We start from the raw sequence: 8277 nt of genomic DNA, 5'->3' as shown, positions 1-8277 counted from the left end.
AGTCAAATTCTTTTGAGAAAATGAATCTTTTTTGGGGTGTTTTTATCAGCAAAATAACGGCAATACTAATTAAAAATAAAGAAAATATATTGGAGTGGGACAGTCAGAGTTGAAAACAGGATCCATCACTTCCTTCTCTCATTAAAAAGGGATCTTTTTAATATATATATATATATATATATATGATAAAATCACCACATTTTTTGTTAAGATTATAGTATTCTGATATTTTGGCAGTTTAAAACAAATTTTAAACAAATTTTAATATATATATATATATATATATGATAAAATCACAACATTTTTGTTAAGATTATAGTATTCTGATATTTTGGCAGTTTAAAACAGTGACTAAAAATCATATTTTTTCATGAATTTTCAAATATCGCCAATATTTGCCACTATGGCTAGGTCCATGTGGATACCGACCCCCTAAATTTAAGTTGTGTGATGAAGTCTGCATACTAAACAATAGTCACTGGGAAACTATGGTCCCAACCAAACCTCCCATAACATCCAAAACTTTGGTCATCACAAGGGCAAAATCGTGAGAGCCACTCAAAAGGGTTACAAAATTCTTCAGCCATTAAATGGATTCAAACTCCTCTTGGGTCTATAAAACAGGAGACTAGCAGGTCGGCCCTCCCCCATTCACAACTCACTCTTCTCATACACAGAAGAGGAACCGACACCCACGAGGGCTCCCCTCATCTGGTTGGGGAGGCTTGTGAATGTCACCAAGTGTTAAAACGTCAAGACTTCGACAACCACAGGTATTGGTTCCTCTTCTCTTTGTGTAACTGGTAGAGGTCTGCCAAACCCCAGCTTGCCTATCAAAAAGAAAAAAAAGAGAGAAGAGGAATCAAAGGAGTAAGCCCTCGAAGTTTTATTCTGCCAGGACAGTGATCGTAAGTGCGTCCGGCAGAGCCAGTGCAAGTAGGTATATGATCTTGGGGATCAGGTTTCTCTAAGTAAAAAAACAAAAGAATGGCATCTCCCAACTCAGCCATCATCTCCAAGGTCGCCTCCGTCGCCGCCTCCGCAATGCTCGTCCGCACCCTCCTCAACGACTTCCTCCCCCACCACTTCCACCACTTTCTCTTCTCCCGCATCTGCAACCTCTTCTCCCGCTTCTCCTCTCGCCTCTCCATGATTGTCGAGGAATTCAACGGCTTCGCGGCCAACCAACTCTACCAGGCCGCCCAGATCTACCTCTCCACCAGAATCTCCCCTTCCAACACCCGACTGAAAGTCGGAAAACCAGACAAGGAAAAAGGCTTCTTGGTTACGATGGATCAAGGAGAAGAGATCATAGACGTCTTCGAGGGAGTGAAGATTAAATGGAGGCTTTTCTGCTCAGAGACAGAGAAAAGAGTTCCAAACAACCATGGAGGCTCTTCCATGCTATCAGAAACTCGTCAGTTTGAGGTTGTTTTTGATAAGAGTCACAAAGACAAGGTCTTGAACTCATACTTCCCTTACATACTAGACCGAGCAAAAACCATAAAAGATGAGAACACCCCAGTAAGACTCTTCACTCTGAGCACTAGATATCACTTTGGCGACCCCAATGGTGTGTGGAGCTCGGTCATACTTGATCACCCTTCAACTTTTGAGACGTTGGCAATGGAAGCAAAGCATAAGGAAGCCATCATGAATGATCTCAAGAAGTTTGTGCAGAGAAAGCAACTCTACAGAAAGGTTGGCAAGCCTTGGAAGAGAGGGTACTTGCTCCATGGGCCTCCAGGCACAGGAAAATCCAGCTTGATTGGTGCCATGGCCAACTTCCTCAACTTTGACATCTACGATCTCGAGCTCACAGACGTGCGCTGCAACTCAGACCTTCGAAATCTGCTCATAGCAACATCGAACCGATCGATACTCGTCGTCGAAGATATCGACTGTGCAGCTGAGCTCAATGAGAGGATGGGTGAGGCCCAAGCTCCAAACTGGGCTCACCGTCACGGAGAGAAGGAGGTGACACTCTCAGGCTTCTTGAATTTTATAGATGGGCTTTGGTCTAGCTGTGGAGATGAGAGGATAATTGTCTTCACCACCAACCACAAAGACAAACTTGATCCGGCATTGTTGAGGCCGGGGCGTATGGATATGCACATACACATGGGCTTTTGCAGCTTCTCTGGTTTCAGAGTATTGGCTTCAAACTATCTGGGCATCCACGACCACCCCTTGTTGGATGAAGTAAAGGGTCTTATGGAGAAGGTGCAGATTACACCAGCAGAAGTAGGGGAAGAATTGATGAAAAGTGATGTTGGTAATGCTACTGTGGCTCTTCAAAGCATTATAGATGCTCTCAGAAAGAAAGAGAGGGAGATGGAGGAGAAAGAGAAGGAAGAGGATGAGCCTGTGAATGTCAAGTAGAATGCTGATGATGGTAAGTAAAAAGATGAGGTAATTGAGGATGAGCCACTACAAAAAACAAAGGAGTGGCCATAAGATTCCTTCGTATCTCCTAAAGTGTGATCACTGTAACAGAAAATGATTGATAGCAGATTGTTGCATTATCAACAGCCATTAAATAAGCTCACCTTATCATGTTCTAGTACTTTTAGTTTATGCATGAGTGGCTGCAGTTGTTCACTTTGGGAGAAAAGCAGCATCATAAAAAAAAAGAATGTGAAAGTGACTACAAAGAAGGCGGGGGGAGTAGTTGGAAAAGAAGAAAAGGAATGATGTGCCAATACTTTTTACAAACATTTACTGTCTAAAGTCTTTGTGCTCTAATGCAAGTTGTGTATTCTGTCTTCTAATGCACATGCAAAGCAAAACTCTCTTTATTTTAATGCATATGAATACTAAATTCTACTCTTGTGGACACTATTTTCACAAATATTGGTGATATTTTGAAAATTGCATGAATTTATGGTCATATTTTAGTGACCGACAGACATAATACTGAAAAATGTGATATTTTCAAAATGTCAAAATATGTGTTTTTTGCAAAACTAAAATGATAAATTCTTTATTGTAGCAGTTTTTTATATTTTGATAGTTTTATTTATATTATTATATATTATATATGGTTTTATATTCTTATATATTCTAACATTTTTTTCAGATTTTTCAGAGAAAACCCAAGTTTTTCAAAATGTAGCAAGTTTTTCCCTCACCTAGATTTTGCCGAGAACGAGATTTGTGACATTGATGGGTGCCAAATTCCACTTTATATAATCCCCTGTAAGAGGCCAATGCTGATTACCAATCCGGAAAACAACAGGCCGGGGCAGTGCTTGTAAACAAGCTGAAAGACCATGCTCGAGGTGTTCAAGCTTGGCTCATTCTTGTGGCAAGTTAACCCAAGCTCAAGCTTGCCGGTAATGATGACAGATTGAGCGAATATATTTACTTGATAACACAGCACAACTAATTTTTGTTCAAACAAACATCAAGCAAATGCGATAGATTGAGCAGTAAATCCACCCTATCTTCACTTCATGAATTCAATCATTTATGAGTTCCCACTTCCATGATGATACATAACATCAAACTTTGTAGACAAATTAACATGATAAAAATCACAACTGTGACATACACAAATAGGAGGGCAAGATGACTAGATAAGACAAAAAATTAAAATATGCTTAATTAGAAGATAGCATTAAATGATAAAGAACACTGAAGCAGGTTATATGTTACCCCCGAACAGGGCATCTCATGATCGGGGGTCCCAAAAAGCACCACGTATATAAGCATGTGTGTCTCGTATCCCCATGTTTGTCAGCATCACTTAGTGTTGGAGTTTGATGCGATTGCAAAGACTTAAGTACCCTTTCCTCCGCTGGTGCCCAAAAAAATGACGATTCCAGAAAGGAGTGGTTGTGAAGACTTAAGTACCCCGAAGATGGTTATTTAAGATCTAGTCCCTGCAATATAGGATTATCCGAGAAAGGAATCCCCTCCTGAGAAGGCCATGAACAACAACTCTCTCACTCTCTCTCTCTTCTTTTCTTGCTTCTGTGCACATCCAACAGACGATCCTACATTGCTCCATCAAACACCGACTGACCTGCATACTAACTGTAGCATCGTTCAACTTGATGAATTGTGGAGCCTGATTCAAAGTTTTTGCCCTTACATAAGAGGGGTTTGAGGGCTCCTCCCAGCGTGGGTAGCATAGTTTTTGCCCTTACAGGAGGGGGGTTTGGGGGCTCTTCCCAGAATGGGTAACATCATTCAACTTGATGAGTTGTGGAGTCTGATTCAGAGTTTTTTCTCTTACAGGAGGGGGGTTTGGGGGCTCCTCCCAACGTAGGTAGCATAGTTTTTGCCCTTACAGGAGAGGGGTTTGGAGGCTCTTCTTAGTGTGGGTAGCATCATTCAACTTGATGAGTTGTAGAGCTTGATTCATAGTTTTTGCCCTTACATGAGGGGGTTTAGGGGTTCCTCTCAGCGCGGGTAGCATCATTCAACTTGATAAGTTATGGAGCCTGATCCAGAGTTTTTCCCTTACATGAGGGGGGTTTGGGAGCTCCTCCCAGCGTGGGTAGCATAGTTTTTGCCCTTACAGAAATGGGGTTTGGGGGCCCTTCCCAACGTGGGTAGCATCATTCAACTTGATGCACTGCAGGATTATCCGAGAAATGAATCCCCCCTGGAGAAGGCCATGAACATCAACCCTCTCTTTCTCCCTTCTCTTTCTGCTTTTGTGCACATCCAGTAGACAATCCTACACTGCTTCATCAAGCATCGACTGACCTGCACACTGACTGTAGCATGGTTCAACTTGATGAGTTGTGGAGCCTGATTCAGAGATTTTGCCCTTACAGAAGGGGGGTTTGGGGGCTTCCCCCGACGCAATAAAGTATTTTGTTTAATTGTGGTGCTCATGTTTCCTTCGCTTGTTTCTTGCTAAAGGTTTTCGTAACATGCTTTCTCATGACTTTTCTATTTTTTTTCTTGTTTGAAGATGGTGACTTCTGAAAGTTACCATTCAATTTCAAAAAATGAACCTATTATAGAACCTGAAATTCTGTAACTAGCTTCGGTTTTTAACAGATTTAAAATACCAAATAAGTATATAAAGTTATAAAAAAATTTAAATATAAACTAAACAAATAAATAAAAAAAAACCCTTTTTACAGATTTAGAAAATGATCTTCCGTTGCGGAGATATGACTCTTGCAAAATGAACAAAAAACCTGAGTAACTCAAATGATATAGAGTGTGACAGGATCCTGGTTTTCGACCAAAAACAGGTATGAAATAACTATAAAAAATTCTGAAAATTGGCAGAAATAAACTAGACTCAATAACAAAGACGTCGTTTTTTACGAATCGAAAATCCGATCTCTGGTTAGGGAGATACGCCCCTCACAAGTTGGTCTTGATTCAAATAGCAATTTACGCGTGACGGCTTACTGAATAACACTACAAATCGCTATCATGAGTCACTATAGTGATTTGTGGTGTTGTTCAGTAAATCATTATGTGTAAATCGCTATTGTAACTTACGGTGTCTTCAGCAAATCGTTGTGTGATTTACGACGTAAATCACTATATGAATCAGGAGCAACTTGTCTGGGGCGTATCTCTCTAACCAGAGATTGTATTTCAAATCCGTAAAAAGCGATGTCTTCATTATTGAGTCTAGTTTATTCCTAAAAAAGTTTAGTAATTTTTATGGTCATTTTATTCTTTATTTTGATTAAAAACTAGTCTTTTATTATTCTGCATTATTTGAGTTACACAAGTTTTAAGTTCATTTTGCAAGAGTCATGTCTCCCCAATGGGAGATCATTTTCTAAATCTCTAAAAAGGGTTTTCTTTTTTTATGTGTCTAGTTTCTATCTGAAAATTTTTATAACTTTTTATATATATTTAATAACACTAAAAATTGCATTTTATAACTACAAACATTACAAGAAACTTGTGGATTAGCGACGACCTAAATTCGTCGCTAATCTGACGCTAATCCGTCGCTAAACTGTTTAGCGACGGATTAGCGTCGAATTAGCAACTGAAAACTTTCATCACGAATTTTTCGACACTAATCCGTGCCAGAACTTATCCGCCGCTAAGTCCGTCGCTAATTTGCGACGGATATGATCCATCGCGAGTCCTTCGCTATTTTAAATTAGCGATGGATAATATTCGTCGCTAATCCGTCGTTAAATTTTAAATAAAAAATAAAAAAAATTGCTCGCTGGCGGCGCGTTGTCCGGCAAGGAGCAATTTTTTTTTCACAGAACCGGCGCGTTCCGGCAGGCTGCGACTCCGCGCGAATCCGGGGGAAGCTCCTCTTCAAGTTCCAGGTCTGCCACGAGAACCAGCCGAAGAGCTTCACGGCAGTGGCGCGTTCCGGAGGGAGCTTTTCTCTTCAAGTTCCAGGTCTGCCACGAGAACCAGCCGAAGAGCTTCACGGCGGGGGCACTCAGCTTCAGCTGAGACTCTGCGCAGATCTTCGTGAGCTGCAGGGGGAGGAGCAACGAGTACGACATCTTCGCGACTTCGCGTGGATCTTCGCGACTCCGGCAGTCTCCAGTGGCTCCCCAACAGCAGCCACCTCTTCGTTGCCACTCTTTTCGACTCTGGCAGGCTGCAGTGGCTCCCCAACGCCTCCTCTTCGTCGCCCCCTTGACGTCTCGGCTCCGACGAAGCCACGATGGCTCCATCTACGACTTCTCATGGGGATCGACTCTTTGTGCGTGTGTCATCAGCGGAGCTTCGGGGATGGTTTAAATTGAACGGGGGGGGAACAAAGGGCGGAAAATTTTTGAACGGAGGGAGGGAAAATTTCGCGCCTCAGGTGGGACGAAAATTAGCGACGAAATTAGCGAGGGAATTTTTCCGTCCCTAATCCGTCGCTAATTAGCGACGGATTAGGGACGGAAAATTTCCTCGCTAATTAGCATTTTTTGTAGTGTTTTGGCGACGAAAAAATGTTGTCGCTAATCCCTCGCTAATTAGCGACGAAGATATTTCCGTCGCTAATTTTGCAAATATTTCAAACGTTAGCGACAAATAGTTTTCGCTCGCTAATCCGTCGCTAATTGGCGACGGAAAAAATCCGTCGCAATTTTCCGTCGCTAAGTAGCATTTTTCTTGTAGTGAAATCGGTTACTGAATAACACTACAAATCGCTATAGTGATTTGCAAAAGACACTATAAATCACTATAGTGACTCGTTGGAGACCCAACAACACTATAAATTGTTGTATGGACTCGTTGGAGACCCGACAACAGATCGCTATAGGGACTTGTTGGAGACCAAATTTTTGGGGGCCTTGTATAATTTTTTTCTTTTCTTTCCCTCTTGTAACTATCGAAAAAGAGCAATAAAGTGTTTTCTTTAATCATGGTGCTCATGTGTCCTTCGATTGTTTCTTACTTGAGGTTTTTATAATACCCTTTTTCACTATTTTTCTACTTTTTTCTGGTTTGAAGATGGTGACTTCGGGAAGTTACCGTTCAATTTCAGGAAATGAACCTGTTACAAAACCTAAAATTATGTAACCAGATCCGGTTTTTAACATATTTGAAATATCAAATGAGTATATAAAGTTATAAAAAATTCTAGATATAAACTAGACAAATAAAAAAAGAAAACCCTTTCTACAGATTTGGAAAATGATCTCCCATTGGGGAGATATGACTCTTGCAAAATGAACTAAAAACATGAGTAACTCAAACGATATAGAGTGTGATAGGGTCTTGGTTTTTGACCAAAAACAGGTATGAAATAACCACAAAAATTACTGAAAATTGGTAAAAATAAATTAGACTCAATAACGAAGATGCCGCTTTTTACGGATCGGAAATCCGATCTCCGGTTAGGGAGATACGTCCCCAAAATTTTGGTATTTATTGAAATAGCGATTTACACGTGACGGCTTACTGAATAACACTACAAATCTCTATAGTGATTTGTAGTGTATTTCATGAGTCACTATAGTGATTTGTGGTGTTATTCAATAAATTATTATGTGTAAATCGCAATTGTGACGTACAGTGTCTTCAGCAAATCGTTGTGTGATTTACGACGTAAATCGCTACCTAAATCAAGACCAACTTGTCGAGGGCATATCTCCCTAACCGAAGATCGTATTTTAAATCCGTAAAAAGTGGTATCTTCGTTATTGAGTCTAGTTTGTTTTTGTCAATTTTAAGCAATATTTATGATCATTTGTTTTTCCGTTTTGATTAAAACCAGACCCCTATTATTTTGCACTATTTGAGTTACACATATTTTTAGTTTATTTTGCGAGAGTCATATCTCCCCAATGGAAGATTATTTTTCAAATTTGTAAAAATGGTTTT

At 40.4% G+C, this 8277-nt stretch overlaps 1 pseudogene across 1 annotated transcript; it reads left to right on the top strand.

Moving 5' to 3' along the window:
• Positions 1-631: 631 nt before the first annotated feature.
• On the top strand, positions 632-2831 carry LOC149842703 (AAA-ATPase At3g50940 pseudogene; annotated as a pseudogene). Its single transcript, XR_016430803.1, has one exon. The product of XR_016430803.1 is annotated as an AAA-ATPase At3g50940 pseudogene (transcript).
• The last annotated feature ends 5446 nt before the right edge of the window (positions 2832-8277 follow it).

The sequence above is a fragment of the Nuphar pumila genome, chromosome 3 (genome assembly GCF_984573655.1).
Source record: "Nuphar pumila chromosome 3, dmNupPumi1.hap1.1, whole genome shotgun sequence".
Lineage (NCBI taxonomy): Eukaryota > Viridiplantae > Streptophyta > Magnoliopsida > Nymphaeales > Nymphaeaceae > Nuphar > Nuphar pumila.
This window is presented reverse-complemented; position numbering and strand designations above follow the sequence as displayed.